Here is a 15,131-nt window from a genome sequence, read left to right as displayed (position 1 = left end):
ACTTACGACCTAATGCTTGACACGCTAATCGAGGGCGAGTACAACATAGATGGGAAATGCGCGTATAAGAGCTCGGTGCGACGGAACTAGTTGGCTGTGACTCAATGGCTGGGACTGAACGTCATTGGCACCTCGAAGCCCTCAGACATCAACAAGACTTTCCTCCACCTTCTCTGGATCCTCCAGGAGCGAAAGGGTAACTTCTACATAGTTACCTTTCTTTTTGATATTATTATGCATGCCACTCTCAGGTCAGCCCCTCTTGCCATTCTTGTAACGCAAGTTATGATTAATTTGGGTTTCCTGTCTGCCACCCCGCTACTCCTTATACCACTATATGAGAATATGCTTGTCTTCAAGAAATACATTCTGGCCCCTTGGGAACCCACATCACAATGGCTGCTGAGCACGCTTACGTAGGCCCATCTCACCCCCCTTACTTTGATGAGACTGCTATGAGTAAGATGAGCCACCCTATGGACAGTGGCATGAGAGACATGTACATTCGCCAGGTATTGATGAAACATGCCTTGGGCGAGTTAAGGACGGATATGACCACTTTCGCCCGGTCGTCACGACCGACAAAGATGGGCTTAATTTCAACAGGAAATGCGAGCTTCCATGAATGCATTTCAAGACCAAATGACTACTCGCCAGAACAAGTTCCAGCGAATGTTCATGGCAAACCAACATCAGTTTCAGGCCTAGGTGCTGGATACTCTGGGTGATATCCAGGAGCAGTTAGCCTCCACAGGAGCTCGTCCTGCACGACATCGCAGGACTCCTGGTTCTTCTTCTGTAGCCCCTGAGGATTCTCCTGCTGCCCCTGAGGATTCTCAGTAGACAGTTTATTTTCACCGTTCTTGTATATTAATTATGTCAGATATTTTATTTACGTGTTTGCATTTTTATTTTCAAACTTAGGATGTCTGTCAATTCCTACATTCTCCAAAATTTCTGCCTTGTTAAATAGTATATTACTTATCTTCAATATTATATTATATAGGTAGAAACATATATAATAATATTAGTAATAAAAATATATATAGATATATAAAAATATATACATATATTTTTAACGTCACAATTAACGGCAAAATATTACTGTAAACCAACATTTTCCAAAACGGTTAGAAAACGGTCATGAAATCGCATCTAAAAACGGTCATGAAATCGCATCTAAAAGCGGTCAGAAAAAGGCTCAATTTTCTTCTATAAATAAGTTCAACACATTCTTCACATTTCACTCCTTTCATCTTCTCCCCTCTACACTTCTTATTCTAAAAATCGTTTTTAGATCGCTCTAAGTTTCAAGATTTATGGATGCACTAGAAAAGTTTGAGCAGCAGCAGATTGAATATGCTACTCAAGTCTTCATGCATGGTTGTTTTATTATAGTAATGTTGTTAATGTGGCATATAGTTCTATCTAATATTTAGGTTTGTATTTTATTTCACGTATCATTATGATGTATTTCCACTCCTCTGTATGGTCTTACATCTTATTGTAATATTATATTTACATATTCCTTTGCCTTCTACTTATGCTATTTGTTTACGTGAAAAAAAAAAAAACTCCTTGTCACATGCCCCATTATTCTCATCCACACTACATCAACGTTTGCGCCATATTTTAGAAGATACACGTGGTCTAACTACCCTGTGACACCTCGATCCGTATTTTCTACATCATCGGATTGGTGCCTATTTATAACAAGGATAGACACCTCTAAACACCAACTTCCCTTTTTCCACTTTATTTTCTTCACCACTTTATCTGTAATGGCCCTCACTCAAATTTTCGTGCCCGAGCAAAATTTTATGGAAAATTTCCAAAATGGTTTTTTCCATCTATTTTTTGACACATAAATTTTACGTCGAGGATGGTACCCTCTTTTACATCATAAGCAGGCATTTTTTTCCAGAGAATTGGTCCTGTTGTTCTATAAACATGGTTATTTCCAAAACGGGCAATTCTTTGTCCGTGCAAATGGATAGGAGCGTGAATTGACTATGGAAATTATCTCCGAGGTACTTCAAATTCCCATTACAAACCAAGGGGTACACCTTCAGGATTCACCATTCGACAATATCAGGCATCTGATGTTTGTAACTATCCTTCACGGTGAATACAACCGGAAAAACCGTGTTGTTTATCAGCGATCCTTGCAAAAGAACCAATTATCTGTGATCCAATGGCTAGCTCATAATGTGCTCGGCACATTTAAGACTTCCGAAATAACAAAACCCCTCCTCCATCTACTCTGGGTCTTGCAGACTAACTGCAATGATTTTTGCATTATTAAATTTCTCTGGAACGCTATCGCACGAGCCAGGAAAAAGGCAGCTCCTTTGCTAACCATTGTGACACTTATCATGATACGTTGGGGTTTTTCTAGTACTTCTCCTAATACACCTCTCAGAACAGCTAACATTCTTACCATTCACTTAGTTTGTTAGAACAGTTTCTGCAATCCCGACTTTGCAAAGAACCATGTCAGTACAGAAACTGACGAAGCTTGTTCTGTTGACAACATCTTCATTGAAAATGCATTAAGCAATGTATTTAATTCTATGGAAGGTCTTCGTTTAATTCAACAAGGACTGATGACATTATACAAACGTCAGAACATTATCATCACCAGTCTCTTTGAATTTCATGACCTGCGGACAATACAGGAAGAGGAACAAGCACAATTCTTGCACAGTCACAACCTGCTCTCGGCAAATCACACTCTCATAATGGAGAACCACGCCAAGATTTACCAGATACAGAGTGAAATTATGCAACGACCTGTTGCCAGGATTGACAACATCGAAGATCTTATAAATTTATTCCTTTCACAAAAGGATCCTCACCGTTACTTGGGCCCATGACACAATTTAAATTTTGGAATTTTATGTTCTTTGTCATTTTCTTTTTAGTTTTTTAAATATAGTGCAATTTCCCTATGGTAATTTGTTTTTACTTAATTATTCTCATCATATTCTAATATTTGTTTATCTTTGTCTAACAGGTAGCATCTTTCTTCACACATCTTCTACAATGGAAGCTCCAAAGATGATTCCAGAACAATCTTTCCATTTGTTGCTGAATTCTCTTGCATATAGACATCTTTTCAGAGACTTCATCACTCGAGTCGGTTGGAACTCCCTTATTCTACACCCGGAGCAGACATACTCCCCAGGTTTGGCAACTTATTTTTATGATCATATGGAAGATCTACCTGCTGTACAGGGTTTCCCTTTAAACGGATTTACAATCCGTATTGGTAACACCCGACACTCTTTTTACGAGCCAATAGTTGTTATGGCTCTAGACCTTCCTCCTTTTCAGCCAGACATCCCCATCCAATACATGATAGAAAACAACTTTAACGACTATTCTTAGGAAAAATTTGCCGCCCGTTATGGCGATGGCCTTGCCCAGGTCAGTGAACGTGCCGAAGCTGGCCGATGGCCAGACTTTACTATTCCACTTGCCAGTATGACCATGAATGTTGGAACTGCCATGTTATTTATTCTTCTGAACATCATGGGGGATTGGCATTTTTCCACTACATCAAAGTTAGCTTGTAAGACGTTCCATGCACTGGCCCAGCAACATACCGCCTTCGACATCACAGAACTAGTAATTGAGAACCTTAAGAGGGCTTGGTCTTTTCGGTAGCACTATATCACCCCGCCGCCATTCGAAGCATGCGGGATAGTGAGGACGATACTTCCCAGTTTATGCCACTTTTCGGGGATTGGGTAAAGGTCGACTCTATGTGTCCAACAAACAAGATAATTCGTTCTTTGCGATTTCGGACATGGCAGCGCCCTGCAAGGTATCTAAAGAAAGTTCGTTCCTTCCTTGATGATGATAAAATGATAGCTCATCTGGACACTGCAAAGAAGAGGAAGTGGAGCGAAGTCTGGAAAGCTATGATAGATTGGCTTGACGCAAAAGAATGGCATTTCTACGAAGACGAAGCAAGGATGGACCATCCCCCAGTTCGTGGTTGGGGCAATGTGAGTTGATGCATGTACATATTTGTTTTACGTTTTGATGTGAGATAAATAAATAACCTAACAGTGTGCCAATCTAACAGTGTGCTTTCACTTTTATGATGTATAATATATAGTGTGTTACAATAAATTTCTGTGGAAGATGTCAGCTATATTTTTGCTCAAAGCTTCTCAGGTATACTATTTCTTTCTCTTAACACTTTGAGGACACAACGTCCGACTGTTTGGGAATGGTGAGAACCTTTCGTAAAAATTAAGCATGCATAGTTGTATATAGTTTACTTTATATCTAAATAAACATATTTAGTGACAAATTCTCGTTTCCTTTTCTGTGATGAAAAATATTTAGAAATCTCACCCTAGCATTAGAATTAGGACTTGTTCTTAGAAACTTAATTTAATACGTATGCAATAGTTTTTACATCTTTTCATGAGCATTCATGCACTGACTATCATTAAATGTACACAACAGTAAGTTTCTGGGACCCACGGTTAAACAACTTAGTTTCCATATCTTGTAAGAATCTAACCAAAAAGCCTCAAATTGTGTGATATGTGAGTAATGACACAGAGGAGTAGTTTTTCTGAATAGAGAAGTTCACACGTCTACTTACTTGATCACTACCCAAATCTTAGGCGAGAATTTAGGCCTTCTTTGGATCGATATAGCCAAAAATTCACACCTGTAAAAAAAATTTACCGCTAGTCGCCCCACTGAACCTTTCATTAACCCTTTCTATTTCACCAAAAAATCATTAACCATCTATTAACCACAAATAAATAAGCCTACCTAGATGATGAGTATGAGAAATAGGATGAAGTGCGGAAAAATGAAGAGAAAAACTTGTCACAAATCAGTTACCTGCTTCAGAAGAAAAGAAAAAGAAAAATAGAAATATGTTCCCAAAAATCAAAGGAAATATCAATGTTAGAATTCCCCCCATAATCAAATCAAAAGGGAATACAAAAGCTTAAAAAAGCCAAGTATGGAAACCCATGTTAGAAGCAGGAAAGAAAATAAGGATTTCTCTAGTATAAATATCTCGAAGACCTTATTTTCTCGTACTTATCATTTTTTTTTTAATTTTCTATTCCATTTTCTTCTACACTACCTCCTAAGCCCCATAACACCTAATAAAGACCTCTAGCTCAATTAGGAGTAGGATAATGCGATAATAAGTAGTAGTTGTGATTTCTCGACCTCGGCTCCTCTGATTGTCATGGAGTATGTGAGGAAACGTGTGCCCATTGCACACTGGAGATAGCAAAACTTGAGTGGAAAAATAAGAGAGAAATTGTGTTTCGACACATACCTGTGAGAACCTACTTAAAGGACGCTATCCAAGGGATCCAGAAACGGCCCTGCTCGAACATTTCATTATAAGATCACTACATGAATGCTCATACGTAGATGTTTTGATTATTGTATGTATATTAACTTGAATTTCAAAAGAATTAAATCCTTGTTTTCCCCGCTAGTGAGTTGTATAGATATATGAGAGTAATTAAGGAAACGGGCCTTTGTTACTGAGTCGTTGTAGTATAAATGAAGTTTGTGAGTATCTTCTCTGAACCTAGTGGACAAGCTATAACCTCGTGAGAGTTTTCCAGAGAAGATACTCACAAACTTCATTTATACTACATTCCTAGTGGTTCAAGGCCTTGTTGCATACGGTCAATGCAACCGCACTCTGCAAAATGAGATTTAGCTTAGGATAACATATTTTTGACCACTTATCATTTTAATGTCTCTTTTTTGCTTGAGGACAAGCAAAGTGCTGTTCAGGGGTGGTGTGATAAACACCCAAAACTGTAATATTAAATCCCGAGAGACATAGCATTTTGGTCGATTATGTGTTTAATAATCATGTAATAATTATATTTTCATACTTTTGCAGGTTTCTGCAGTTAACATGAATATAATGATAAAACATGCATCGAAGTACGGGAATACTGGAATATTTGAAGTTTCCCACTCAACCCTAGTAGTGAAGCTCAACAAAGCCTGACTAGAGCCGAAGTTTCCAAAAGATCAAAACAAGTGCAGAACGGGTCCACATATAAAGAAGCAGCAAACTTCCGAAGCTCACATCTGATAAATCTGGATGCCAACGTTGGCTAGTGAACTACCAGAGCGACCAGGGTGACGAACTCTACGCAAAAAGGCAAAAGTTGTAAAATGCCAAAATCGGTAGCCATCTTTGGACACACTAAGTGGACCCACTCTGCGGGACCAAAAGGCATGACGAGTCAGCATAGGCAGGTGGCAAGTGATGGTCACAATTTTGTGCCACCTTGCAATGGGAAAGACACGTACCAATTTAATGTTTGAATTGAATTGGGCTAAAAGACAAAACCAAAACATAAAAGGACAAAACAAATTATAATAAGACAAAACTTTATAAATACGAAGTTTTGATCTTAACAAATTGAATGAAGCAAAACCTGTTAAATGTTGGGACTTCACGTGAAGGGTCTTCATTATTCGGCCTTCAACATTTTATGCTTTAGCCTATACATTAGCTAGTTAATCGTTTGTAGTTTTTCATTTCAGCACTTACATTCCATCCTTTTCATTCCAGCAGCTTAAATACTGTAAGTCATTTCTTTTCAAGTTTAATTCCTGTCCTACATTTATTTATTTAATGTATACAGCAAGTTTAATTATTCCTTCAATGACCATGAGCTAATCCGCCCCTTCCTAGGGGGAGGGTTATGCTGCTCGTGTGATAATCCGGATTGACACTTTAATGTTCTAGAATCACTACTTAGGAATTAGGTGTAGATTAGACATCCGGTTCCAAAATGACTGAGACTGTACAAATTTGGAGTGCTGGCGCTCCAGAACAGTCTTGCGAGAGACCCAAAATGTCTCGCGTGCAACTCTCTAGTGTCAGACAGCTCTCCAATTTGTCCAGCTGATGTAGAATCGAACCAGGAGCTGAAATGATATTCCAGAGATGAAATATTAGTTCAAGTCCTTATGCTAGTGCGATGCGACTCAGAGATGTGCGTGTTTCGCTAGGGATCAATACTCGATGTCGTCTCGGATTTGTCTATGAACTCGAGACGAATTAGAGCTGTAATGATGTGGTAATATAAACTATTGAAAAATGATTCTTGCATGAGTATGATTAACCCTCTCCCTGTTTCTCTATCTTTGTTTATTTACATCGAAATCACAGATAGTAATTTATATTATTTACATTACCATTAATTTAATTAAACCAACTAAAAAAACCTAAAATCCTACTCACTAAAAGTTGTAATTCCAGTTGTGAACCTTGTCGAGCCCTAAGGTTTGGACGATCCCTTACTCACCTTATCCTACTAAAGCCACGTGAGTAAGGTAACTTGACTAAACGGACGACTATACGGACTTTGGACTTTGGTCTTCGGACTTCAGACTGTGGACTTTAGACTTAAGTAATAAAAACTAATAAACAGATTTAACGTTTTATCAGTGGGATTAACAATAAAATCAAAGCACAATTTGAAAAAATAACCAAATTATATTAAAATTGAAATTCGAATACAATTAACTATCAAATTCAAATTTAACTACTGAATTAAAAAAAACTTAATATCCGAACTAATAAAAACAATAAAAACAACTAAATAACATCAAAACAACAAATTTTTTGAAACACCTAGCTATGTGATGAAGATGGATCCTGAGATGGAGATTGGGCCTGGGATGAAGATGGGGCCTGAGATGAAGAAGGGCCCGAGCCATCCGTCCTTTGACGACGACGCTCATGCCTCTCAAACTCATCTGAAACAGAAACCTCCAGGGGTGGCATGCGTCGTAGAATCTTTACTTGGAACAGGCGTTGTGCTCCCATTGCTGCTTTCATCTTTGCCTTCATCCTTTTATAATGCGCATCGTGATGCTGAAGGAATGTCCCCATATTATACAAGAGATCATCCTGACCCTTTTCGAGGTTTTCAAAACTCGTTTGAAGGTTCTTTTGTTTATTTCGAATTATAATCTGCCTATCCCGTACATCTTCACAAATAGCATAAATGCAACGCACACCAGTTTGCAACACTGACATGCATTCTGAATCAGATGTACACCTCTCCAAGGCATCTTCATCCAAACATGTCATGTCCTCCATTTCCTCATCCTAATCAACCACCCTATCCTCCGGCAACATCCAAGTCTTTTGGATGCACTCCGTATAAATAATTTCATTTGAATGCAATTTCAACATAGTCCGCTCAGTTCTTGGTCCCCCAAGACAACATTATCTTCGTAATTAAAGCAGGAAATGGTGCAATACTCTTCCCAACTCCTCTAATCATATTTATCAAAAACTCGAGGATACAGAATTCATACGTCTTCTCTTGCAATATTCAGATAACGTGCAGACATGTCAAACCGATGTTGCTCACTTTCTCCTTCCCAATGATGTTCTTACCAATCCACTGAGCTACAGCCAGTTGGTTGGTTCGCAGAGATGACTGTCGAGCACAATGAGAATTCGGATTGTATTGACCCTCCATGAGAGTGTCTTTCATCAATGCAGGAACTCCAGTATACTAGGATTCCTACACGGTGGCTTCAAGGTGGCGTTCAGGTGTAATGCCTACAATCTCAGCCAACTTCTCTCTCGATAATTCTCTCCTAGTCCCAGCCACCTTCATGAAAATTTTATGATCATCCAACTCTCTCTCCTTATAGAATTGTTTGACCAAATTGGAGTGGTAGAAATAATCGGTCGAGTACCACAACATATTCCAATTTCTCCTAATCATCTCGTCACGAAAAAACGGTGTAAAGTGGGCAACAGTAAAAGCTTGTTCCGGCAAAATTCTTCATCTTAGAGCCATTGGAAGTTTGAACTGATTTGAGGATTTGTAGAAGGTGTAGGAAGCAATATGAAACAACCTTACTTAAAAAAAACAATGGTGGTGGCGCGGCAGTTAAAATTTGGATTGAAGTTTTCTAATTTTCGATGGTTGAAACTGTTGGGGATGGTGGTGGGAGAGGTTTGGAGAATATTTAGTGTGGGAATGAATTTGGGTGTGGGTTAAGTTAGGTTTTCTTTTTTATTTTGGTTCTTGGGTTTAAAGCTTGTTAATGGCGATGATGAAAACAAACTCGCGACTGTTGGTTTGAAGATAGAGACGCACGTGCGTGGCACGTGCGCACGAGATTGGAACCAAGTCCAAATTGATTTTTCAAAATTTTTTCAATTTTTCGCACAACTTCAAACTAAATTTGCCGCTTCGTTACCGGCCCAATTTATGGAAATGACATATGGAAATGATCAAGAGAGAATTTCCAATCCAATGATCCATAAAACACTCTATTCCAACTGTGGGTGACATATAAGAAGATGGAAAATGCCTCAAAGTGCGTGCATGGCGTAAGTTTTGCCAACGAATGAAATCTAAATTCATAGATAATGTCAACCCAAATTGGAATACGAATAAACATCCTAAACAACACAAATGGAAAGTTGAACAATCAAGGATAGAAAAACGATCACCCCACCCCCAAACAAATTTTTGGCAATGAAGTTTGAAAATTTGTTTTAACGTGGGTCTTTTAAGGTCAGATTCTCGAGACTTCCTAGATTACTATTTTTATGATTTAGAATTTTTTAATTTTTATGCAAGATGCTTACTATAAGAAAAATGAAAAGCAATAAGGACATAATTCACACCATAGAGGAACATGACTCAAAAATCGAGAAAATATGTAAGAGTGGAAAATGTGAATTATGTTCAACGTGGACTTAGGATCCGGTACATACAGCCACACACTCTATAAGGAGGGCCCGGTCACCTTAAGGGTGCACTTGTCAATCTATGGAAATGAAAGGAAGTACACCAACCAACAAAGGTCAGTCCTTATAGACAGGGTCCTATAAAAGGACTTCTTCTACATTAAAGGACAAAAGTTCGTGAAAATATTTCAACCGTTGGCCATTGACTTGAAAGGTATTGTTGTTCTTGAGATTTACCAAGGTGATTGCCCCATGAGGGGTGACTTCAGTAACCAGAAAAGGACCAGACCAACAAGTTTTTAATTTCCCTGGAAAAATATGTAGATGGGAGTTGTAAAGCAAGACCTTTTGACCTACCACAAACTCTTTGCGCAAGATTTGCTTATCATGAACACGTTTAATGTTAGCTTTATAGTCCTTCGCGAGATCATAAGAATTGCTATGGATTTCTTCAAGTTCATTCAATTGCAACTTGCACTTGACACCCGCCTCATCAAAATTGAAGTTAAGGCTTTTTATAGCCCACATAGCGCGGTGCTCCAATTCAACGGGCAAATGACAAGGTTTCTGATAAGAGCCCAAAACTGTAGTTTTAACCCCGTAACAGTCATACTTTTAGACCAATTATGTGAGTAATAATTAAGAGTTAACACCGATTCGTGTTTTTATGCATTTCGGGCTTCAAAGTCCATTATGTCGCGAGAAATGTGCCACTTTAGCGAGATAAAGGAGCAAAGGTCGGTTACTAAGGAGTTCCGTGATTAAAGGCCAAGATTCAAGAAGACAAAGCCTTTCTAAAGCCCGGTCAAAGCTGAAAAGTCAAAGTCCACGCAAAATAAACAAATGCACAAAGTCAACAGAACTTCCGAAGACCATATCTTTGGACTCAGACCTTGGAATTGGGCCTACCTTATGTCAAAACGACCGGCTCGGAAAGAGATTTCAAATGGTCCAAGCCTTGACCCAATCAGAGGAGCAGAAGTGGACGAAAAGTCTGTTGAAGCGAACTGCAGCTGAAGAGGCCTTTTGGATTTGAAAGAATTGGGTTTTGGGCTGATTCTCCGCCCAAAAACATGGCTCCAAGCCCATGCACGATTTTTGGATCTGAGAGTATAAAAACCAAAGCTTCACTCTTTGTTAATGGTAGATAGTTAGACCTAGATTAGTTAGCCTCCATTAATTAGTTTTAGAACTGAGTTTAATTAGTTTCAATTCATTGTATTAGATTAAACCTTTGAATCTTGTTCTTCATTTGATTAGATCAATAAAGTAGTATTTTTATCAATTTCGATTTTTGTCATTTCCATTTCTAGATCTAATTTCAATTTTTGTTCTTATTTCATTTTAGTCATTAAAGTAGATGTCATTATTGTTTGATTAAGTAAAATTCAATTCTTTACATTATGTTTAGTTTAGATTCAATGGGAAATGTTAGTTTGATGAATCAAGGCTAAAACCTCAATTAGAGGGGTTGATGAAGCCTTGATGAAAACTTAGTTGTTAGTGTAGAATTGTTTGTAGATTCTATTCCACTCTAGAAGGTCGTGTTTCGCCATGAGAATGGGTGGACGACCTCACATGCCAGTTAGTATTTAGTAGAAATGCCACGAACACTAGGGATTAGAACTCGAAATTTTGCTTGCGAAGAACGCATTTAATCGAGATACAACAATCTATGCTAGGTTATTAAGTTGGATTCGAGGTGGATTCAATTTCCCTCTAATCCTTTATCTAGATTCAAAAACAATCATATTTTCATAGCATTCGTAGTTAAATTCAAGTAATCAAATTCAGTAAGTATCGTAGTATATCACCTTCGTAAAGCTCTCATCGACTTAAGACTGAGTAATTAGATTAGAAAACATTACATGCTAGAGCACTAGGAGTGGAACGAATTCGTTACTCCACTCTATTTCGATAGACTTGAGAGTAGGAAACTTTGATAAATATAGACACATAAATAGTTTTAGTTTACTTACGTTCTGAGTTTCATCGTTCATTTCGTAGGTAAACTCTATACAATTTTATGTTTATCAATAGTCATACTTTTAGACCAATTATGTGAGTAATAATTAAGAGTTAACACTGATTACGTATTTTTATGCATTTCAGGCTTCAAAGTCCATTATGTGCAGAAATGTGCCACTTTAGCGAGATAAAGGAGCAAAGGTCGGTTACTAAGGAGTTCCGTGATTAAAGGCCAAGTTTCGAGAAAACAAAGCCTTTCTAAAAGCCCGGTCAAAAGCTGAAAAGTCGACGCGGGCAGAAACAGCACACAAAGTCAGTCAGAACTTCCGAAGGACATATCTTTGGACTCAGACCTCGGAATGGGGCCTACCTTATGTCAAAACGACTGGCTCGGAAAGAGCTTTCCAATGGTCTAAGCCTTGACCCAATCAGAGGAGCAGAAGTGGACGGAAAGTCTGTTGAAGCCAACTGCAGCTGAAGAGGCCTTTCTAGACTGAAAGATTTGGGTTTTGGGCCTGATTCTCTGGCCCAAAACATGGCTCCAAGCCCATGCACGATTTTTGGATCTGAATGTATAAAAACAAAAGATTAGCTCTTTGTTAATGGTAGATTTTTTTAGTAGAGAATAGTAGATTTTTAGGTTAGAAAATAAAAGTAGCTTAGAATAGAAAGTAGCCATTAAAATAGCTTCTAGATCTAGTTTTTTATTAAGTGTAGTTTCAAATCCAATTATTGTATTAGATTAAACCTTGGAATCTTGTTCTTCATTTTGATTAGGTCAATAAAGTAGTATTTCTATCAACTTCGATTTTTGTCATTTCCATTTCTAGATCCAATTTCAATTCCTGTCCTTATTGCATTTTAGTCATTAAATTAGATTTCATTATTATTTAATTAAGTAAATTTCAATTCTTTATATCATGTTTAGTTTAAATTTAATCGGAAATGATTGCATAATGATTCTCGGCTAAACCTCCATTAGAGGGGTTGAGAAGCCTTGATGAAAGCTTGATTCGATTAACGTGATTCGTCGTAATTTCCTTTCCACTCTAGAAAAGCGTTTAGTTCACCATGAGAATGGGTTTAATCGCTCACATGCTAGTTATTAATTGGTAGAAATGCCATGTGTAATTAGGGATTAGGAAGAACCAATTGTTCTCTGCTGGCGATTCAATTTGGATTACGACGATTTGTAGTTAATGGGATTAAGTCGAGTTAAGGTGGAATCAATTCCCCTCTAACTCCTTATCATCGAATCAACGTAGCATTCCCTTAGTTATTCCCATCGTCGACTAGTTGTATTTCGTGGGTAGTTGCATCGTAGTCTAGTTGCCTTTTTCGTAAATCTCTCATTAGACTTTAAGTAGAGAGTACAAACACGTGAGAACATAGCATGCGGAAGGACTAGGAGTGGAACGAATCACTCTACTCCACTATATCTCATAGACTTGAGAGTAGAATCTTTGATAAATATAGACCGATAAGATTAAGTTTAGTTTTACTTGCGTTTAGAGTTCATCGCTTTATTTCGTAGGTAAAGCTATTCATTTCACCATTATCAAATGGCGCCGCTGCCATCTTAGTTTCACTTTCGTATTGTTTTCGTAGTGTTAGTACTGTTCTTAAAGTCCCATTTCACCCACCCACCCATGTTTGATTCATACTGTGGTTGTCCATTTCAGAGTTGAAAAATTCCGGGCCAGAAATTATAATTACCTTGCCTTCTTCCTTGAGCCCAGCGACCATGCTAACTCATCGGACCTCGAGCCACCCACCCCCATGTGGAGCACGACCCGCCTTTTATTCTGAATTTAAGATACACCGAGCGATCACGCTTCTATTAGAGCGACTTCAGCTTTAACAAAAAATTTTTCGGATTTCGGCGGTTTTGATTCGAACTTTGATCTTTCATATTTTTCAGTGTTCTAACCTCGCTATATACACCAACAAGCGTAAACAAGACGCTATTCATAAGCCAAGCAAGGACTAATCAGGTATTCCTTTCTTCCACACCTCGCTCTCCTGTTAGAGGTTTATACTAGTATATCAGAATTGTTTGGAGTGTTGATGTGTTTAGCTAAGTTTGGTTTTAGCCTTGTATGAGATTAAGGTCTGGCTGAACAAAAACACCGAACGTAATTACACAACAACGTCAACAAACAAGTCTATCTAGTATACCACCCACTACACCTCTAGCTACTATTTCACACACATCACTTGACACAATGCCCGACGAAGAAGAGAGGCCTCTCTCTGACTTCTACAAAGCCTTGAGCGATAGCCCCAAATCTTGCATCGTTCTAGCAGACCCAGTGGGGGATTTCCGAATCCCTCCAAATATTTTTAATTTGTTACCCGTTTTTCATGGATTAGACCATGAAAAACCTTATCAGCACATGTGTAGGATTGAACAAGTCCTAACAACATTCCACCATCCTACGGTTGGTACGGAACAAATTAAATTAAGGGTATTCCCTTTCACCTTAGCCGATAAAAGGCGTCTTGGTTAAACTGCCCAAAGCCCAATTCTCAGGACTCGTGGGCTAAACTTGTTCAGCTGTTTATGGAACATTTTTACCCACCCCTAAAGACGGATGAGATGCTTTCCAAGATTCATTTCTTTCGACAAAATCCTCATGAAATATTTTCGTGAGGCTTGGAACCGTTCACCGATCTCCTTATAGAGTGTCCACATCATAACTTAGCGAAAAGACACGTTAGTTCGTTGCCTTTTTCAAAGGACTTCTACACCACCATAAAGAAGTCCTTGACATAATGAATGGGGTAGTTTCTTAAGCAAAGGAGCCTCGAGGCTTATAAATTTTTAGAGGACCAAACTAAGCTTAAATAACAACTAGGGGGTAGTGGACGATATCCACCGCTCCGCTAGTTCTTCTAATACAGTTTAAGGCCGCGGTATGTTTGAAATTAAACACGATCCCGAGCTAAAACTCTAATCGAATCACTCACTAAAAAGGTAGAGGCCATTTCGGTTCAACAAAATCCTATTCCCGCCATGAATGTAAATTCAAATCCATGTAGTTTCTGTTGGAGCCCCGAGCATCCCGACTCCCATCGTCCCTATAGCCTATGAACAGGCTTGTTCCATTAATAGTGAACCTAACGCCCTTTGAGACAAAATCCTAACCGGTTGGAGAAATAACCAAAACGTCACACCTCAAGGGTACAATAATCAATATGTTAGGCCTCACGCACGCTTTTTTAACCAAGCCCCACTACGACAAGGGGCGACAGGGTCGGGGAATTTTAATAATTATAACAACCAAGTGCAACCTCGACAAGGTCAAGCACAAGGTCAAAGTAGTTATAATAATTATAATGCTAATAGAGGTATCGTTCCTAGAATAATAACTATCAAAATCCACCCATAAATAATTCACGTGAAATAGTTCCA

The sequence above is a fragment of the Coptis chinensis genome, chromosome 8 (genome assembly GCF_015680905.1).
Source record: "Coptis chinensis isolate HL-2020 chromosome 8, ASM1568090v1, whole genome shotgun sequence".
Taxonomy (NCBI): Eukaryota; Viridiplantae; Streptophyta; class Magnoliopsida; order Ranunculales; family Ranunculaceae; genus Coptis; species Coptis chinensis.
This window is presented reverse-complemented; position numbering follows the sequence as displayed.